Genomic DNA, 22,130 nt, shown 5'->3' on the forward strand with positions numbered 1-22,130 from the left:
AGGAATCTTTGTAGATGTTTATCCAGCATTCCGCACCTGCCTCGGGTGCCCACAGGCCACTGAGGGCGGACCTCAGGGACGCTGGACATTTCCTGCTTTCTTCTCAAGCACACCTGCTGCTATTCGCCCCTTGGCACTCTGTGGGCATGCCAGATGCCACTCCTGTGTCCCACACAGTATAAAGGGAGAAAGCCCCTCCTCAGCTTGCTCTTGAACTATGCCATTAGAGGCCCAAGGCGGCAGTCTCAAACTCCAAGTCTACCCCAAAAGCCCCTTTAGCGACTACCACTAACTTCTCTCTTCCAAAGAGACGCTCGGGCCAGCCAGAAAGCAGACAGCATTGGTTGTCTACCTGACAGCCATTTCTCCTTCCTCCTTGGTCACTGAACCTCAGTTATGTTCAGGTAGCAATGTGCCCAGCACCGGGGTGAAGCAACAGCAATCTAAGCCAGCCACAGTCATCCTTTTCCATTTTGCCAAAAAACGGTCCCTGCTGGGCAGATGACCTGCTTTTAGCCGATAAGCTGCAAAGAGAAGTCTGTGAAGGGCTTCTGGGCTCCCTGATAAAAGAGAGAGTCACAGGAGGAGGAAGGTCTTTTGTTTTCCTTTCCACCTTCCTTCATGGTTTATGATCATGGACATAAGAGATGTCTGGAGCTGCAGCAGCCATTCTGTGCTCATGAGGCAACAAGTCTAAATAAAAATCCGAACTACTGAGGAAACTAAAGCTGAAGAATTCGGGGTCCTCGGTACATCCCTGAGTTGCAAACCCTGAGGCTATCTATTCTTCCTGTTAAGAAAATAATAACTGACTTTACAGTTTAAGCTACTATTGGTTGAGTTTCCTCTTACTTGCAGCTCAGAGCCATACATCCAAGTCTGGATATAAATTTATTCATTTAGGCTGAACACCGTGGCTCATGCCTGTAATCCCAGCATTTTGGGAGGCCAAGTTGGGTGGATCACTTGAGCTCAGGAGTTGTTTGAGATTAGCCTGGTTAACATGGTAAAACCCTGTCTCAGCTAAAAATACAAAAATGAGTGGGGCATGGTGGCAGGTGCTTGTAATCCCAGCTACTCAGGAGGCAGAGGTTGCAGTGACCAAGATCACACCACCGCACTCCAGCCTGGGTGACAGAGTGAGACTCCATCTCAAAAAATAAAATAAAAATAAATAAATGTACTCATTTATATCCATACATCTCCATTTTCATCTCCACATCCATATTTACTTACCCGTCATCTCACAAACTAGAATGCCAGATGCATGAGAAGAGACTTTTGTCTGTTGTGTCCCGAGAGCCTGAAACAGCGCCTGGCACACGAGGGCACCCAACAAGCGTTCAGAAATGAGTGTCTCTCTGCACCTGGACCTAATCACCAACGTCTTACCACATTCAGAAAACCAACTCCATGAGCGCGTCGACGACCAGGACTACGACAAAACCCGCCATCTCTGGAGTGCTTGCCCCATGCTGTGCTTTATCTGTGTGATCTCATTCAATCCTCCTGTTACCTTCCCTTTTATAGATAGGGAAACTGAGACTCAGAGAGGACAGGTGACTTGCCCAAACGCAACCAGATAGAAGATCTGGGATTCAGACCCTGGTGTTCACCCCAAATCATGGGCTCTCCATTGCCATGCTCTCCAGCCTGCTGAATAGGTGACAGCAGTCACACCCATAAGCCGCTTGGGGCAGCTGAGCCAGTGTCAAGAGAGACAGAACAGGGCAAGATCCAGAGGTAGGGAAAGATTATAGTCACTAGAAGGAGGTAGTGGCCATTGTTAATGCAAAGACAAGAAGTAGAGCTAGGGGAAGGCTATCACAGGGTGCAGGAGACATGGAGGGAGCCAGGGAAGAACCTATGGCACAGCTTCTGCAGTGAGCTCCATCCTCCTTACCTGGCCTCCTCCCACCCAGGCCAGGCTCCTGCCCTGTTACCCAGGAGTTCTTCAGTGGCAGAGCACACTGTGGTTACTGTGACATATGAATCACCCCCTCCTTTACCCACCCTCTGGACAGGTTTCAGTCACAGTCTTGGCCAGCAGAGGATAGCCCAGCTTCCTCTACTCATCCATCAGGCTCCAGATAAGTCCATGGAGCCCACAGGAAGAGATACCACCTCTGCCAGCCCACCAATATGTCCCCACTTTCTCCCCTACTCTGTCTTTCTCCGTGGCCTCTGTCACACTCCGAGATGCTACTATGTTTGCTTCTTAATTACTACTTTTGTCTGCTTTTCCCACCCTCAAGCCCAGAAGTCTCAGATATAAGGTCAGGGAATTTCATCAGTTTTCTTCTCTGCTGCATCCCAGCCTCTAGAGCAAGGTCTGGTGCTTTGCAGAGGCTCCGTTAGTACTTGCTGAATGAAAGATGAATACATCTGCATGCGCATCTTCCTGGGAAGAGGATTTTCATCAAGTTATCCAAGGAACTTGTGACCTAAAACAGATCATGAACCACTGACCTAACTAACCTACCTTCTAGATCCCTTCCCAACTCCAGCTTCTGGGATCCAGCCACAAGGAAAGTGGACTTTGCTGGAGAGTGAGGGATGTTCAGCAAAGTCCCAGGAGCCAGGCTGGCCCGTTCAAGATGGCGGACCCAATTCACCTGATCAGTGGGACCACCGCCAGGGGACAGAGACAGTCACTGTCTGTGTGTGAAGCAGCTCCTTGAAGGAACTTGATACATTGAACAGAGTTTTCATAGCAATCACCTATAAAGATTTGGTCATAAATGATCTCTCAGAGGCCTGAATAAAAGTAGACTCGGCCAGGCGGAGTGGCTCACGCCTGTAATCCCAGCACTTTGGGAGGCCGAGACGAGTGGATCACGAGGTCAGGAGATCAAGACCAGCCTGGCCAACATAGTGAAACCCTGTCTCTACTAAAAATACAAAAATTAGCTGGGCATGGTGGCAGGCACCTGTAATCCCAGCTACTCGGGAGGCCAAGGCAGGAGAATCACTTGAACTGGGAGGCAGAGGTTGCAGTGAGCCGAGATCACACCACTGCACTCCAGCCTGGCGACAGTCTCAAAGAAAAAAAAAAAAGGTAGGTTCGACAGACCTTCCATGAGCCCAGGCTGGAGCCTGTAGTTATGAGAGGAAGATGAGGGGGATGAGGGGGAGCAAAACCCTGATCACAGTGGAGTGGAGCATATGGATGTGACCAGTAAGGGGGTGAAAGCTTCGCAATGCAGGTCTCCATCCCGCGTATGCGCCTGCGTAACCGGCCCAGCACAAAGCTGGAGTGAAATAGACCGTGTCCATTGCCATGTTCTCCAGCCTGCTAAACAGGTGACAGCATTTTAAAAACGATTTCATGAAGCAATGCACGGCGCGCTGCAGAGAAGGCACATCGCAGCCTGGGTGGCACCCAAGAGACTGGGCATATCAGCCAAAATGTTCAAACCAGCTAGATTTCTATCCTGCAATCGGAAAACACACCAAGGTGTGCAGGAATCTGGTGAACATGGAATCACTACGAATTATGACCTCTGCGTACCAGTTCTCTCAGCTGCGAAGTACTGACCTCTGAATTATTTAGCAAGGGAAGAGGTCACACCAAGTGTGATGGTGCCACTAGGAAATCATTCACTGGAGGAAGTTTCCTGAGGCCACTTGCAAGGTCAAACTCAGTTCCAAAGAAACGGTGGAAAAATCACCCTGCCCCCACTCCCTCCTGACTCTTTGGGTGATACCCTTCAAAACAAACATCCACTCCCGGGCCCCATTGGTTCCTTCTGCATAACCTCACAGAGCCTCAGAAAATACATGAAGATGCTTCCACATCGCCGTTCCCACTGTTTCAATTTACTCTTCAGTTGAGATGCATCAAAGGACAAAAGCATTCCAATGAATTGTGAATCTGAGCAGCCTGCTTCCTGACTCGGCGCTTGACTTCTCCTCTGCTGGCTTTCCCTCTCCTGGCCTTGCTGCGGTGAGATCCATTCTCGGCTGTCAAAGACCCTTGCTTCCCCACGAAGAAACCCTGTTTCATCCGACATTACACACGCCTCCCCCCCCACTCTAGCAGTGGCTTTTATTTTCTAGCGAAGAAAATGCCTTTTTCACAGAGGAAGGGAAAGAAAGACCCAACATTGGTTGAGGAAGCAGTCACATTGACATACGTTCTCATTTAATAATCGCAGTCACCCCCAGGGGTAGACAAGGGCATTCCACCCTTACAGACGTGAAAACTGAGGCTCCGAGAAGTGAATATTTAACTGGGATAGAAATTCAGGTTTGCATTCTAGCATTTGAATGCATTCTCTTTCTCATCCACCAGGTCACCTTTTAAGACCAACATTTGAGCACTTTGCCCACCAAAAGCCTTTCTGGGATTAACGGAGCACAGATAAGAATCTCTATTGGGAATTTAACACTGAGGAGAGACAGAACACTGCTAGTGGCTGGATAACTGAGAACAACGCCAGAGAAAAATAACAATTATCTTTTTTTTTTTTTTTTTGAGACAGAATCTCACTTTATCACCCAGGCTGGAGTGCAGTGATGTGATCTCGGCTCACTGCAACCTCCACCTCCCGGGTTCAAGCAATTCCCCTGCCTCAGCCTCTTGAGTAGCTGGGATTACAGGCATGCGCCACCACTCCTGGCTAATTTTTGTATTTTTAGTAGAGATAGGGTTCATCATCTTGTCCAGGCTGGTCTTGAACTCCTGACCCCATGGTCCACCTACCTTGGCCTCCCAAAGTGACAATTAACAGCATTTTAGTATCTAATACTGCTATTTTATCAAAAAGTGTACAGAATTAATGAAATTGTTTTAAATCAGTGAAACTAATCACAATGCATTTTGAAGACATAGATTTATAAACATTACAAAACATCAAGCACTACAATGAATATACAAAATATACAGTACATTTTTATATGTTTAATACAAATTAGTAGCTGATAAACAAAGTATTACAAAAATAACCAACTCAACATGGAATTAAAATATAGGGATGGTCCAGCATGGTGATTCACACCTGTAATCCCAGCATTTTGGGGAGGCTGAGGTAGGAGGATCACTTAAGTTCAGGAGTTCAAGACCAGCCTGGCCACCAGGCGTGGCAGGGCACCCTGTAGCCCCAGTTACTCAGCAGGGTGAAGCAAGAGAATCACTTGAACCCAGAAGGCAAAGGTTGCAGTGAGCCGAGATCGTGCCACTGCACTCCAGCCTGGGTGACAGAATGAGAATCCATCTCAAAAATAAATAAATAAATAAAATATAGGGAATTTTAAATAATTAAGAAATTTTAAATATAAAATAGTATTTGATTCTTTAACTGCAATCATTAAAAATAAAAGTATCAATGATGTGATAGATGAGTTCCAAGCATTTTGTTGCTCAAATTTTTCAGCTGTTAAAAAATGTTTGTACCCTCATATTAGTCAGATGAATGAAGAGGAGAGAGTTATTTACCAACCCAAATATTTTCCTCTGGCATCCCCATTTTCAAATAACTTCGAGACCCTTTGGAAGAACTTATTTCTTTATAGAGTCTGCAATTTTGTTACCAACAGGAGCCTGGAGTTTTTGTTTTAAGGATAGTGTTACCAGCTCAGCTTCCAGTTTTGTGTGTCACTGTTCACCATTTACGATTACAGAATCGTTTGTCTATTGCTGCTGCAGGGTAATCTGAATCTGTTTCAAAATTGACATGTTCAAATATCATTGATAGGGAATTCTTACTAGGATAATATTTACGACACGAGCTTTCTTTCATCAAATATATATTTTTCCCTTCTCTTTAGGATAATGGAAATGGAAAAGATATTTTCTAAATAAGGGTTCTTTTGTTCAATTAGAATTTTTACTGCAGCATAAAACACTCGGAATGTCTCAAGATATAAATGATTCAGCTTTCAGACTTCTCAAAATACCAAAATAACAGTATTACATTTTTTTAAATACAGTATTTTGGTACTTAAAAATAGCATCATATACTGGAATACCAAAAAAAAATTATTTTTTACTGCAATCATTAGCCCAGTTGCTAGGAAACCTGCGAACAAGCCTAAAGCTAGGGTACAGGTAGGCAAAAGGGCACTTCTTTGAGCAAAGTAAGGAAAACCAGCATTAATTTTAGCAACCATCAGTGTTAACAAAAGGTGACAAGATAATACTTAATAGTATTTAGGAGTTTGTATTTTTTTAGAACATGCTTTTAATTGCATCCTTCACTAAGTATGCAAATAATAATCATTAGAAATAATTAGGACAGGTGCAGTGGCTCATGCCTATAATTGCAGTATTTTAGGAGGCTGAAGCAGGTGGATCACTTGAACCCAGGAGTTTGAGACCAGTCAGGGATACTAGCAAAACCCGTCTCTACCAACAAAAATACAAAAATTAGCCAAGCCTGGTGGCATGCACCTGTTATCCCAGCTACTTGGCAGGCTTGAGCCCAGGAGGTGGAGGTTGCAGTGAGCCAAGATCATGCCATTGCACTCCAGCCTGGGTGACAGAACCAGACCCTATCTTAAAATAATTATTATAATAAATAGACATGGTGCTTGTTATTCTTCCAAATACTATAGTTATTTTCAGACAGCACATGTATGTTTTCATTTTCTATGGTTAAATAAGGACTATGGTGTTGGGTCTCAGCCATAAGTAAACGTGCCACAGATTAGGAAACAGGAACCTGAACTGTTGAGTATTTTAAACTTCCGGCCTTGCACATCCTAACCAATAAAACAGGACAAGAAAAAAGGAGCTGGTTCTTGACAAAAAAGGGAAAAGAGAAAAGTGTTTTCTATTAAAAATGAACAGAAAATACAAAAGAAAAGAGAAAACACTTTTCCCTTTTTTGTTAAGAATCAGTTCATCTTTTACTTGGAGTTCTGCTCATTGCTGAGTGAGCTCCTATTGGACTGACTGTCCCACAAATAACGACAAACTCGGGGGTGAAGGGCAAAACTACACGAAGGCAGAGGAATGCCAACAAAAACTGGCAAGCTCTACTGAGGAGCTGACACTTGGAAGAAAGGAATGGCAACAGGTTCGTTTCCTGAATTTTTGTGGCTTTTAGCCAGAGGTCAGGCCACAGTCAGTGCTGCATGAGCAGCTAAAATTCTGATAGAGAACACATAGTCTTTCTAGCCTAACCAACCAGGGAGAGAGTTCAGAGCAACCACAAAGTGAGGGAAAACCTGGAGGCGACAGGCCCAAGATGGCATGGGAGGGTGGGGTTCTATGTATAAACACTGTCCAAATCTCAGTCTAACCGCTGAACTGCATGGGGCATGTTCCAAGCAGCCTAGATAAAGGTGAAAAAAAAAAAAAAAGAAAGCTGAACGGAGATATTAGCTGTCCCACTAGAGACAGACTTTGCAGTTTTAGTTCAACCAACTCAATTATCTGCTTAAAAAAATAACCAAATGGAAATTCTAGAACTGAAATACACTATGTGAAATTAAAAATGAGCGGACCAGTTTAACAGCAGAATAGAAATGATGTGGGGAAACGTTATTCACCTCAAAGACAGGTCAACGGAAATTATCCAATCTGAAGAAAACAGCAAGAAAATCTGTTTTAGGTATTTTGGGTTTTTAAGACAGGGTCTCACTCTGTCACCCAGGTTGGGGTACAGTGGTGCTGTCACTGCAGCCTCGATCGCCTGGTCTCAGGTGATCCTTCCACCTCAGCCCCCTGCGTAGCTGGAACTACAGGTGTGCACCACCATGCCTAGCTAATTTTTCTATTTTTTTGTACAGACAGGGCTTCACCATGTTGCCCAGACTGGTCTTGAACTCCTGGGCTCAAGCCATCTGCCCACCTCAGCCTCCTAAAGTGCTGGGATTATAGGTGTGAGCTACCATACCCAGCCTCTCAGGTGCTATTAAAAATGAACAGAAAATGCAAAAATTATCCAGACATAGTAGCACATGCCTGTAGTCCCATCTACTCAGGAGGCTCAGGTGGGAGGATTGCTTGATCCTGGGAGGCAGAGGTTGCAGCGAGCCAAGATCAGGCCACTGCACTCCAGCCTGGGTGACAGAGAAAAACCCGTCTCAGAAAAACAACAACAGCAACAACAAAGAACAGAGCCTCCGAAACTTGCAAGACCATATTAACAGGTCTAAGATCATTCAGGTTGCAAAGGGTCAAAAAACCTGGAACCAGGAGAATGAATCCCACAGCAAAGTGGGCACAAGGGCCAGGATATTAGCCATGGGTCTGTGGAATGAAAACCTCAGATTTGAAAAATATTAGGAAAAAGGAAACAACAGATCTTGGTAATTAGTTGACTATAGGCATGCAAAAGAAAGAGAAATCTTAAAACTAACTGCAGAGTTTTGAAACTACGAAATCATGAAGTAAAAATAGGGATTATGACTACCTTAACAAAGTTAAGCAAACTCAAAAGGCAACTGAGAAAACAGGAGAATGTAGCTGCAATTAATTTCCTACTAATAATATATTACATATAGAGACGGAGAGGGGTGTGTCTCTATCTATATCTGTACTTACACATAGATACAGGCTAATCTCTATTTTATAAAGAACTCTTAAAAAAGAGAGGGGAGAGGCCAGGCGCAGTGGCTCACACCTGTAATCCCAGCACTTTGGGAGGCCGAGGAGGGTGAATGGCCTGAGGTCAGGAGTTCAAGACCAGGTTGGCCAACATGGTGAAATCCCATCTCTACTAAAATAGAAAAATAATTAGCCGGGTGTGCTGGCATGTGCCTGTAATCCCAGCTACTCAGGAAGCTGAGGCAGGGGAATTGCTTGAACCAGGGAGGTGGAGGTTGCATGAGCCAAGGTCATGCCACTGCACTCAAGCTTGGGTGACAGAGTGAGACAATGTCCCAAATGAAGAGGGGAAGAAAAGACCAGAAACATATTAGGAAAATTGATAAGGCCGGGCGCGGTGGCTCACGCCTGTAATCCCAGCACTTTAGGAGGCCGAGGCAGGTGGATCACGAGGTCAAGAGATCGAGACCATCCTGGTCAACATGGTGAAACCCCGTCTCTACTAAAAATACAAAAATTCAGCTGGGCATGGTGGCGCGTGCCTGTAGTCCCAGCTACTCGGGAGGCTGAGGCAGGAGAATTGCCTGAACCCAGGAGGCGGAGGTTGCGGTGAGCCGAGATCGCGCCATTGCACTCCAGCCTGGGAAAAAGGAGAAACACCCCCTCTAAAAAAAAAAAAAAAAAAGAAAGAAAAATTGATAAAGGATACAAATGATACTTAAACATAGAAAAGAGGCTGAACTTTGTTCATAATAAAAGAAATGAAAGTTAAAAGTACCCTGATATGAACTACTAGTTGACCCAGCAATCCCATTGCTGGGTATATACCCAAAGGAATGTAAATCATTCCACCATAAAGACACATGCACATGAATGTTCACTGAAGCACTATTCACAAAGCGAAGACATGGAATCAACCTAAATGCCCATCAATGACAGATTGAATAAAGAAAATGTGGTGCATACACGAATGTTCATTGCAGCACTGTTTACAATAGCAAAGACCTGGAACCAACCCAAATGCCCATCGATGATAGACTGGGCAGGGAAAATGTGGCACATATACACCATGGAATATTATGCAGCCATCAAAAACGATGAGTTTGTGTCCTTTGTAGGGACATGGGTGAACCTGGAAACCATCATTCTCAGCAAACTGACAGAAGAGCAGAAAATCAAACACCGCATGTTCTCACTCATAGGCGGGTGTTGAACAATGAGAACGCATGGACACAGGGAGGGGAGCACTACACACTGGGGTCAGTTGGGGGGAAATAGGGGAGGGACGGTGGGGGGTGAGGAGTTGGGGAGAGATAGCAAGGGGAGAGATGCCAGATGTAGGTGACGGGGAGGAAGGCAGCAAATCACACTGCCACGTGTGTACCTATGCAACAATCTTGCATGTTCTTCACTTGTACCCCAAAACCTAAAATGCAATAAAAAGAAAAGAAAAGAAAAGAAAATGTGGTGCATATACACTATGGAATACTATGCAGCCATAAAAAATGAGATCATATATTTTCCAAGAACATGAATGAAGCTGGAAGCCATTAGCTTTAGCAAACTAATATAAGAACAGAAACCAGTGCCGCCTGTTCTCACTTACACGTGGGAGCTAATTGATAAGAACTTACGAACACAGAGAAAGGAAGCAACAGACACTGGAATCTACTTGAGGGTGGAGAGTGGGAGGAGGGAGAGAATCCAAAAAAAATAACTATTGGGTACTAGGCCTAGTCCTGGGGTGATGAAATAATCTGTACAACAAACCCTCATGATGTGACGAGTTTACCTATGTAACGAACCTGTACATGTGCCCCTGAATGCAAAATAAAAAAATAAAAAAATAAAAAACTAACCTGATATATCATGTCTCCCTTATCAGATGGGCAAATTCAGAAGCTTACCACCAGCCAGGGGTGGTGGCTCACACCTGTAATCCCAGCACTTTGGGAAGCCGAGGCAGGTGGATTATTTGAGGTCAGGAGTTTGAGACCACCCTGACCAACATGTTGAAATCCCATTTCTACTAAAAATACAAAAAATTAGCCAGACATGGTGGCACATGCCTGTAGTCCCAGCTACTGGGGAGGCTGAGGCAGGAGAATCATTTGAACCTGGGAGGTGGAGGTTGCAGTGAGCCAAGATTGCGCCACTGCTCTCCAGCCTGGCTGACAGAGTGAGACTCCATCTCAAAAAAAAAAAAAAAAAAAACTTACCACCCAACTCTGCTGACCAGTCAGTGGGGAAAAAGACTCTTCACACGTTGCTGGTAGGAGTGCATAATGGGTTAATCCCTAAGGAGGGAAATTCGGCAAGATCTAACAAAATCACAAACATATTCACTCTTTGACCCACCAATCCAACTTTTAACAATTTATCCTGCATATCAATTGCTAAACAATTACGGAAAAGAGGACATACACAGATTATTCATTGCAGCAGCATTGATAATAACAAAAGACAGGAAGCAATCTACATGCCCATCCATGAATGAGTGATTGAATAAAATATGGTACCGCCACACCAGAAACCAATGAAATTATTTGCTATAATGTGTGAATGAGAGTAGGGTGAAAGGGAAAGAGATGGGAGGGAGACTTCTCCAGCATGTTTTTAATATAGTTTTGCTTTGGAACCATATAAATTATATCAAAAGGAGTAGAAAGAAGCTATTCCTAGAATTGAATGCAAGCAGAAACAAATAATTCTACCAGTACAGAAAATATAAATAATGTACTCCACAGGGAAAATAATTGATTCAAGTAACTAAAGCTTACTTCTAGATCTTTGAGGTGGAGAACTAGAATGTGTGTGTGTGTGTGTGTGTGTGTGTGTGTGTGTGTGTGTGTACACATATTATATATATACACACATATATATATGTATAGTTACTAAACTTGATTTAATACGTTTGTTGTTGATAGTGGTAGCAGCACAGTAATTCTGAAAGTATTTTGTATGTTGTATGATAGAACAAATGAGTCAATATACTAATTTTACTAAAATGAGGTTTCCCACTGTGGGAGAATGAAGATATAAATATGGAATGGGGGAGATGGACAAGAATTACCCAATCTGAAGAATGAAGGGAAAAAAGTTATTCTTAGAAAATGAATAGAAACTCAGTGTTACTCAGAAACAAATAGTTGTATCACTACGAAGTCATGGTTTAAACAGACATATATCCTGGCTCTCTATCCGGAAGATCTAAAAGTAATGCCACTCCAGTATCACGAAAGCTCACCCAGCACCCAGATCTTGGCTTCTAAATACTATGCCCCCTGAAAAAGAGACATAACTGATTCCATTTCAGGGCAACATCTTGCGCCAGAATGTAAGAAAGCACTCAAAAACTGATGGTGGCATGTCACAAGGTCAAAGAAGCCAGCTTGAAGGGGCTCCCCCTGGCCAGATCTTGAGGAAGTAGGGAGAGTCTGTAAGACCAGTGATACTAAAAATAAGAAATTTTAAAATGAGGAGGGGGGGTGGGGCAGCGTGGAGAGGAAATCAAGTGCTTCTTTTTACAATACAAGCTAATAAGTGTGAAATGAACGACAGAACTAGAAAATTGTTACCACCAAGATAACGATTCAGGCAAGGATCATCAGTGGATGCTAAAAGCATTAGGGAAAGGCTATTGGGAGCAAAATAATCACAGAGCCTCACTTATTACTTACAAAAGAAAAAAAGTACCTTTACAGTTGAGAAATCCCACAGATATCACCTTTAAAAAGTGCTCAAATGTAGCATGGCCAATAATGGATCGTTACTGACATTATGTGCTTCTCAATGTGATGTAGTGGGGAGAAAAAAATTTCTCTGTGTATCACACCTGCCAAAAAAGTTTATCCTAAATCTAATCATAAGGAAGTTTTCAGATATATCGAAATTATTGAACATTCCAGAAGAGAAATGGACAGTTCTTCAAAAATGTCCATGTTGCCAGGTGCAGTGGCTCACGTCTGTAATCCCAGCACTTTGGGAGGCTGAGGCGGGAAGATCACTTGAGCCCAGGAGTTCGAGACCAGCCTGTCTCTACAAAAAATCCAAAAATTTGCTGAGTGGCAGGATGTGCCTGTGGTCCCAGCTACTCAGGAGGCTGGGGTGGGAGGATCACTTGAGCCTAAGAGGTAGAGGCTACAGTGAGCTGTGATCATCCCACTGTACTCCAGACTGGACGATAGAGCAAGATCCTGTCTCAGAAAACCAAAAGAATGTCAATGTCATAAGGGATGAAAAGAAAAAAGGCAAAGGGAGGGAAATGTGAGGAGCGCTCTAGATTGAAAAACCCTAAGAGACATGACAACTAAATTCAATGGTGAGCCTTGATTCATACTGGATCAAGGGGGAAAGCGTATTGTCAAAGAATAATAATGAGATAACTGGTGGAATTTGAATGTGGACTTTTTGTTAGGTAGAATTGCTATATCACTATTAACTTTTTGGGTGTTATAATGGCATTGTGGTTATGTAGGAGAACGTCCTTGTTCTTAGGAGACGCAGGATGAAGTTTTTAGAGGTAAAAGGTCATCAGGTCTGCAACCTACTTTCAGATAGTGTATTAGACTGTTCTCACGTTACAGTTAAGAAATATCCAAGACAGGGTGATTTATAAAGAAAGGCAGTTTAATTGACTCACAGTTCGGCATAGCTGGGGAGGCCTCAGGAAATTTATAATCAAGGTGGACAGCACCTCTTCACAGGATGGCAGGAGAGAGACTGAGAGCTGAGCGACTGGGGAAGCCCCTTCTGAGGCTTCAAAAGGATGGGAAGCCCCATCCGCTCTTCTGAGAACTCACTGTCACGAGAACAGCAAGGGGGAAACCGCCCCATGATTCAATTACCGCCACCTGGTCCCAACCTGGACACATGGGGATTATTACAATTACACATGGGGATTATTATTACAATTATTACAATTCAAAGTGAGATTTGGGTGGGGACACAGAGCCAAACCCTATCAAATCATTTGGAAAAAAATTTTTATTTTAATTTTTAATGTGGCAAAAATGTCAAATGTCAACAATTGGTGAGTATAAGGGAAGGATATAGGGTGGTTATTGTGCTATTCTTTTTTTACATTTTGTATCGGTTTAAAATGTTTCAAAATAAAAGTCGGGGAAAATGAATTGGGCATGAAAATGAAATTATGTATTTGGATAAAGGGGGCCCTCTTTCATCAATAGGCGTGAACGTCGTTAAAATAACAACAGGTAAGTTGTTAATGGCTCTGTTGTGAAAAACTAGTCACTACTCAGCCACATCAGTGGAAAATACCGTAAATTTATACTCGGGATTGGAGAAGCAGGAAAGAAAACCATTTATAACCAAGTGATGCAGATGAATGAAACTCCAGCTGTCTCTACTTAGACAGAAAGTGAAAAATTAGATCTTACTGATGTTTGATTTCTATGAAGCCACTTGGCAGAACTTTTCAAAGCCTGCGGCTGTGATTATCTGCACTCACTTGGGTTCTTGAAAGATGCATGGCCCACCTGAAGCTTGCTTTGCTGGCACAGATTGCCATCTCTGTCTTTAAGACATGCTGAGACCAAGGCACAGCATAGAAAGTATAGGATGCTACCATATGTATACACAGGTATGTGTGTGTGTTCACCAAATATTTCTGGAAGGAACTAAAAGAAACTAACAATTGTTTCTTTCTAGGGAGAAAAACGAAGTGAGTAAGATCTGGGACTTAGTTTTTATCCTTTTGTTCTCTTTGAATTTTTCTATATGAATGAATTAATTAGTTTTTACTGTTTTAAATTAATGGTAAGGAATGGATGGGTGGGTAGATGGATGAGTGAGTGGGTGAGTGGACAGATGAATGGATGAACAGGTGGGTGAGTGGATGGATGGATGGGTGGGTGGATGGATGGATGGATAGATGGATGGATGGATGGGTGGGAGGGTGGGTGGGTGGGTGGATGTATGGATGGATGGATGAGTGGGTGGGTGCATGGATGGATAGATGGATGGATGGATGGATGGGTGGGTGAGTGGGTGGGTGGATGGATGGATGGATGGATGAGTGGGTGGATGGATAGATAGATAGATGGATGGATGGGTGGGTGGATGGATGGATGGATAGATGGATGGATGGATGGGTGGGAGGGTGGGTGGGTGGGTGGATGGATGGATGGATGAGTGAGTGGGTGGATGGATAGATAGATAGATGGATGGATGGATGGATGGGTGGGTGAGTGGGTGGGTGGGTGGATGGATGGATGGATGGATGGATGAGTGAGTGGGTGGATGGATAGCTAGATGGATGGATGGGTGGGTGGGTGGGTGGATAGAAAAATGAGTTTACACACAGCCTCCATTCCAGACATTTGCTCCACTGTGGCCCCCTCCTCCATGCCCCAATTACAAGGATCAGCTGCTCCCAAGCTACTCTTCCTCATTTGAGGATTGCTGGCTCTGTGCCCTGATTGGGTCTTTAACTTCTAAGACGCAGCCTCTCAGGTCTGCATCTCCTCTGATTCTAGGGTCCCGCCTCCTCCCATCCCAGCCCGGAGACACTTTCTTCTAACTCGCTGCCGTCGCATCCCTAGCCAAAAAGACTGCATCTGTCAAACTCTAACATCCACTTTATCTGCAAGGACAGAACTGAATTACAACAAATCTCCTAAATTGAAATTGCTCAACCTCTAGCACAGAGCCACATTCTATTCACACCCCTGGGAAGTCTTTTGATGGGCTGCCAAGACCCCACACTTCCCTGGGGACTGCCTGGTGATATCCTTGTCTCTGTCCCCATGGCAATGTGCTTTTTACAGTGATTTCTCGCATGACTGCTAGGATCTCATCTTTCTGGCCTCTGCGCAGGCAATGTTCCTGGCTGCTTTCATTTCCGGCAAAGGACAGGAAGGACTATGCAAAGGGCTGAGACACCTTCTCATTTCCGCTGCCTGATGCTGCCGGGGCTGTAGAAATGAAGGAAATTCAACTCTGGGTAAATGATACCACTTGAGGCCTGAGGTAAGTGAGCAACATGCCAGCCACTGCCCCCATCACAGGCCAGGAGCCCATAAAAATTTGCACAGAAACAGCAAACACCACCATGCCCTAGGAATAAAGAAGTGTGAGGGTTCTGTTCATGCCCCTTCCAGATGCTATTCACCAGGCAGGCGCCCATCCCTAGGTCCTGTGGGTGGGTAAGCATTGGCTTCCAAAGGCTTTTCACTGCCCTCTTCTCCAATAAATTGCCTTCTTCCAAAAGGGAGGCCCCACTTCCACACCAGGAAGCAGCCTACGAGCAATGACCTAGGAGTCAAACCACCTCTATGCAAATGTCACTGCAGACCCCACCCACCACCCACTCCAAGGGCTAAGCCTGAAGCTCAACACCAACTGAGACCACAGCCTTACTCTGCTCCTTCCCCTCCCTGTCCTGCTCCCCTCATTCCATTGATCCTGAGAGCGTGCCCTCAACACCTCCCGTGTGCTGGGCTCCCAGTTGCAGGGGGCTTTGAAGAGCTCCTCTAAGAGACAGTGATCCTCCCACCATCAGCAGCATTGCTGTTTATTGAACTCCTACTATGTATCTGCCACTCTGCTAAAGCTCTTGAGAGTTATCAAGTGTAACCCCCACAACAATCATATGAGATGGGGATGATTATTAGTCCTATTTTACAGATGACGAAATAAAGGTTAAGACAAGTAAATCCACTTGCTCAACATCAAGGCGCTCACAGGTGTGGAATCAACACAGCCGCTTGAGCTGGAATGGGGCTGTGCACCCTGAGAGAACAGGACAAAACATCCCGAGGCTCACAGTGTCCAGATTCCCACTACAGAGCTCTCCATCACATCTCCTCTGTTAGCCTCTGGTCAGAATTATCTCTTTAAGGACAAACAAAATAAAAATCTCACATTCAGAAACACACACACACACACACACACACACACACACACACACACACACACACCACAAGATGGATCTTTCATTTCAAACCACCCAAAAAAAAGAAGTACAAACCAGTCTGTAGTTTCCTTAATCCCCAAGCACAGATTCCTGGACCGTATCACACATACTTGAATGACCTCATTACTATCAATTATCCCTCATAGAAAACAAGCAAGACAAACACATTCTGATTTGGGGAAGACCCAAGAGCTGGTGTTCTCAGGAGGAAGTCCAGCCTTTGGGGTGAGCAGAGCGAGATTAGTGGGTCTGATCTTCAGGGATTACAGGGTGTACTCTACCTCCTCCTGCCTAGCTGCTCTCCCCCACAGTGTCCACTGGCATCGATATGTTGCTAAGATTTTTGGAGTGCTTTGTGTATGCCAGCCCTGTGTCAGGAGCTTCACCTGCCACACCTCTTCTAATCCAGGCTGGGCGTGGTGGCTCACAACCTGTAATCCTAGCATTTTGGGAGGCCGAGGCAAGAGGATAGCTTGAACCCAGGAGTTCCAGATCAGCCTGGGCAACATGGTAAGACCCCATTTCTACAAAAAGTACAAAAATTAGCCAGGTGTGGTGGCAGACATCTGTGGTCCCAGCTACTTAGGAGGCTGAGGTGGGAGGATCTCTTGAGCTCAGGAGGTCGAGGCTACAGTGAGCTGTGATTGAGTCGCTGTACTGCAGCCTGGGCAACAGAGCGAGACCCTCTCTCAGAAAAAAAAATCTCTTTTGATCTTTACAATCACCTGCATGATGCACACTACCATTTGACAGGTGGGGAAACCGAGGCTCAGAAAAGTCCAGTAACTTACCCAGGTTCACACTGTTAGAAAATGCCTGAACCGTGGCTGGCGTCTGGGCCTGAGTCCAGAGCCCTATCTCTTACACTCCAGTGATGACGCCTGGGCCTTGCCTGGGTCTGCAGACCCCTCAGCAACGACCCTAGGGCTTATCTAACACGATGGCTTCAGGGAGCCAAAGACATGGAGAGGACATGGGATTCGGGTCCATGGAGAAACGTGAAACTAAACCTAAGCTCCTAGCCTGAGAAGTGTGTCCTCTGCATCCCTGTTGCAGAAATGTAGAGAAGAAATCTACAGAGCTGGGGCTCACAAACCAGTCTGCTATTTCCATATGAAGAGAAGAGACTGGTGGGACCAAGGCTTTTTTTTTTTATCTTTTGCTGGAAGGCCCTTGGTGGGTGTTTCCACCCTTGCTGGTGATAAAGTGTTCCTTTAATTATCAGTGTCGGGCTGAGTCCGGAAAGCTATTTTCCTCTCTGTTGTCACAAGGAAATGAAAGGCGTGAGACTCCCAGGCGGCTGTCATTTGGGGGCTGCAGGTGGCCACAGAGAGGCTGCCTGTGGGGGAGAGGGGGGTATGTGTCGTGATCGAGCCGCTGCAATGACTGTCCAAGCTCAGATATTCCCCCGTGTCTGTTACTATCACCAAAAAACAGTAAGCACCCTGACACAGCTCAGTCCCTCTCCTTGCCTGTCCCCCGAAGATGCATTCCTTTTCAAAAAACCCTGACGGAAGGAAAGCAAGGAAGTGTATTTTTTTCTGCCTCTGACCTTCAGTTCAAGTCCTCAGAATACTCCAAGGTCTCAGCCTCATGATTCAGATGTCCCTGCCCCCAGGCTGGCCTTCACTGGCTGGAGCCTAGACATTAGGCTCAGGAAGACTGGGCTTTTCTCTTATCCCATATCACAGCCGTAAACCTTCAGCGACTTCCCACTGCTGTCTCAAAACGGGCTACACATCTGTGTTAAGCTTTTTTTTTTTTTTTTTTTTTGAGACAGAGTCTTGCTCTGTCACCCAGGCTGGAGTGCAGTGGTGCAATCTTGGCTCACTGCAACCTCTGCCTCCTGGGTTCAAGCGATTCTTGTGCCTCAGCCTGCGGGGTAGCTGGGATTACAGGCACACGATGCCATACCCAACTAATTTTTGTAATTTTAGTAGAGACGTGGTTTTACCATGTTGGCCAGGCTGGGCTCGAACTCCTAACCTCAGGTAATCTGCCCGCCTCAGCCTCCCAAGAATGATTTCCAGCATTACAGGTGTGAGCTACCATACCCAGCCTGCGTTAAGCCTTTAAGGCCACTGTGATCAAGACCCTAGAGGCACAAAGGGTGGTGCTAAAGAGCCTTGAGCTGGGAATCAGCACACCTGGCTTGAAATCTTAACTGTGTAACCTCAGACAAGTCTCTCCACCTCTCTGAGCCTGTGTTAGTTATCGATTGCGGCACTTTAAAATTGCCTCAAATGTTAGAGACTTAAAACACACAATTACTATCTTACCATGTCTATAGGTCAGGAATCCAGCCATGGCTTCCCTTCGTCCTTGGCCCAGTTTCTGTCAGTAGGCTGCAATCGAGGTGTCAGCCTGGGACATGATCTTATCTGAAGGCTCAACTGGGAAAGGGATCCACATCAAAGTTCACTCCTGTGGTTTTTGATAGGATTCGGGTCCCTGGGGGCTGTTGGACTAAGGGCCTTGCTTTCTTGCTGACAGCTGACAGGAGATGCCCTCAGTTCCTTGCCACATGGGTCTCTCCTGCTTGCTTCATTGGAGCAGCCACAGCAGAAAAGCCAGAGACTGTGCCAGAGGAACCTCACTTACGTGATAAAGTTATAAAAGAAATCAGTCTTTATGGCCAGGCACGGTGGCTCATGCCTGTCATCTCAGCACGTTAGAAGGCCAAGGTGGGTGGATCATGAGTACAGGAGTTCGAGACCAGCCTGGCCAAGATGTTAAAGCCTGTCTCTACTCAAAATACAAAACAAAATTAGCCAGGCATGGTGGAAGATGGCAGAAGTTATGAGATATGGCAGGTGCCTGTAATCCCAGCTACTCAAGAGGCTGACGCAGGAGAATCGCTTGAACCCAGGGGGCAGAGGTTGCAGTAAGCCGAGATCTCACCACTGCACTCCAGCCTGGGTGACAGAGGGAGACTCTATCTCAAAAAATAAATAAATAAATCAGTCTTTATAACTTTACCATAGAATTGACATCTCATAACTTCTGCCCCCTTCCATTTGTTTGGGGCAAGTCACCCAGGCCCGGCCCACACTTGAGCAAGGGGAGTTACACGAAGCACACGCAGGAGAGAAGGCCATTCAGGGCCATGTTAGAAGCTGCCAGAAGCTCCCCACGCATTTCGTTCTGCATCCAGCACAGACAATACTAGGGTTTTTACAGAACTGCACGAGGTGGAACATATACATTGCTTAACGCAGTGCCCGTGTGTTATCAGTATTCAGTACGCGGTTCTCTGACTTCTCTAGAGGAGTGTTTTCCTCAGCCTTCTTTCATGTTCATCCCCCACCCTTAAAAGCCTTTTGGGGTTTCCCCAGTTGACCCTCTCTCTCTTATGAAATCTTTTTAAAATTTTGTATTTTAATATTTTGGGTCCATAGTAGGTATATACATTTGGGGGTACGTAAGACATTTTGACAAAGGCATGCAGTGCATTAGAAACACATCATGGAGAATGGAATATCCAGCCCCTCAACTATTTCTCCTTTGTGTTACAAGCAATCCAATTACACTCTTTTAGTTATTTTTGTGTACAATTATGTTATTGTTGACTATTATTGACTGCTGGGTTAGCAAATACTAGTTCTTTCTCTTCTAACTTTCTAACTATGTACGCAGAATTGTGTGTGTATGTGTGCACACACATGCCACAAACATGCGCACACACACACACCCCACATGGCCACACTCTTTCCCTGATGCTGCAGGCTCTCCTCCAAGTCTGGGCCCCCCCAGCTGGCCTCTTGCCGCCCAGAGCCTCTTATGATCCTTCTTCAGCTGATGAGCTCCTGGTCATGCATAAAAACTCTGTTGAAGAATCAGGGTAGCAGGCAGCTCTAGAATGTCCCTCAAAGGTCCCTGCCTCCTATTGTTCACACCCTTGTGCAAGCTCCGCCCCTTCAGTGTAAGCCGGACCTACCAACTCACTTCTAACAAATAGAATATAGCGAAAGTGACAGGATGTCTGTTTGAAGTGAGGTTACCTCACTACGCTGGCTCCGTCTTGCTCTATCCCACTTGGTGTGTTGGAAGCTGGTGCCCACAAGGAACTGAATCCTGACAATGACTATGAGAAAGCTTGGAAGCGGATCCTCCTCTGCCAGCCAGGCCTTCAGATGAGACCTCAGCCTTCACTGCGGCCTTGCGAGGGGTGAGGTAGGGTACCCAAGGAAGCCTGGAATGTTGACCCACAGAAACTGTGAAATGACAAATGTGTGTTATTTTAAGTTGCTAAGTTTTGAGTAATCCACTACATTGCAGCAGATAATACAATCGGCTTCTTTAGAAAAACTCTCCTGATAAAACCATTTAGGCACAGACACAGAGGCAAGGACACATTCATCTAAACACACACGCTCACATACATGCACTCACATGTACACACACACACACACACATACACACGAGCATCAAGCACCCTCACTCTGTGATGATTTGACCTTGGAATGAATCACACTGTCTTGTCACTGCATTTCACCGCCCAGTCTCCCCACTGTGATTCGGGGAGGCTGAGGACTGTGTCGTCCGTATCACTTGATACCTGATCCTTACAGGTATCAAAACATTTTCAGCACATGAACACTCATCAAGCAGTCCTTTGGACATGAGGATCGAGGACTCATTCTGCCTCTTGGGTTGGCTGTGTCTCCTTGCCTCTTTTTCACAAACAGAGAGATTGCCTTTACAACATCCCTTTTCCCTCGCCGCTTCTACTAATGACAGGAAATTACTTACCCTTCTTTCCTGGAAAACAGCCTGCAGGTTTCCTCACAGAGAGTAACGGGACTGAGAAGACCAGAGCATTTGCCGGCACAGCTGTGTGCCTAGAACACCAGGAAGGAAAAGAGCGCGGTTCTTGAAAAGGGTACCGACCTCGCCGGGAGTTACAGGCACTGCCAGGCAGTTTATGATGTTGTGACAAAGCGAAGGGCTCAGACAGCCAGCATGGCAAAAGCAGGATGCTCGGAGCCTGACTGCGTGAGCTTGGAGCCAGCGCTGCCCCTTGTCAGCGAGGTCACTTGGGGAAAGTTACTCAACCTCTCCCTGCCTGTTTCTTCTGCTGTAAAATATGAAAAACCGTAGCATGTGCCTCTCAGGGCTTTGTGAGGATTTGGAAGGAGCACGTGAGCATCCCTGAAATAGAACTCATAAAGAGTAACTATTATTTATTATTATTGTCATTATTAAGTCCAGAAAAGAAAGAGAAAAGAACGGGTGGCCGTAAGCGGGGAAGGCATCCTGGAAGAGGTGGAACCGAGGTAGGAATTACTGGACGGATGGCATCAATTAAGCAAACACTATCGAGGGCAATACATGTGGTGGCAGAAACTGCACAAACTGTTTGAATGGAAGAACGACCCTCAGGTTGCCGATCCTAACAACTAAAGGAGGGGAACGGTGGAGCTTGAGGCAGCCCGGGACACACAGAAAGCTGGGCCAGCTCGCTGTGGGGTCTGTATTCCTGCCTCTCGATGGGTAGGAAGTGGGAGTGTGAGGGGAGGTGGCTCTGTCCTGTCCTGGGGAGAGCCACTGGGGCACAGCAAAAGCAATGAAAGACTGAGATCATGGGAGATGGCGGCCTTGGCACTGAAGACTAAACCCCTTGTAATGTGAAATTAAACATGGTAATCAAAACTATTGCTAACCCAATAGCATTGGTGTGGTGGGTGTTTACCTTAGAGA

General features: G+C 45.5%; 1 long non-coding RNA gene across 1 annotated transcript in view; it reads right to left on the bottom strand.

The window, feature by feature from the left end:
• LOC116535164 overlaps positions 1-21,410 on the bottom strand; it is a 57,685-nt gene extending 36,275 nt beyond the window's left edge. The window contains exons 1-3 of the long non-coding RNA XR_004262069.1: positions 21,183-21,410; positions 20,432-20,644; positions 20,127-20,255 (exon numbers count right to left, since the gene is read on the bottom strand). This is a non-coding gene — a long non-coding RNA (uncharacterized LOC116535164). The remainder of the gene's footprint in view (positions 1-20,126; positions 20,256-20,431; positions 20,645-21,182) is intronic.
• Positions 21,411-22,130: the final 720 nt, after the last annotated feature.

The sequence above is a fragment of the Sapajus apella genome, unplaced genomic scaffold (genome assembly GCF_009761245.1).
Source record: "Sapajus apella isolate SASKATOON/1434 unplaced genomic scaffold, GSC_monkey_1.0 scaffold92, whole genome shotgun sequence".
In the NCBI taxonomy this organism is placed as follows: Eukaryota; Metazoa; Chordata; class Mammalia; order Primates; family Cebidae; genus Sapajus; species Sapajus apella.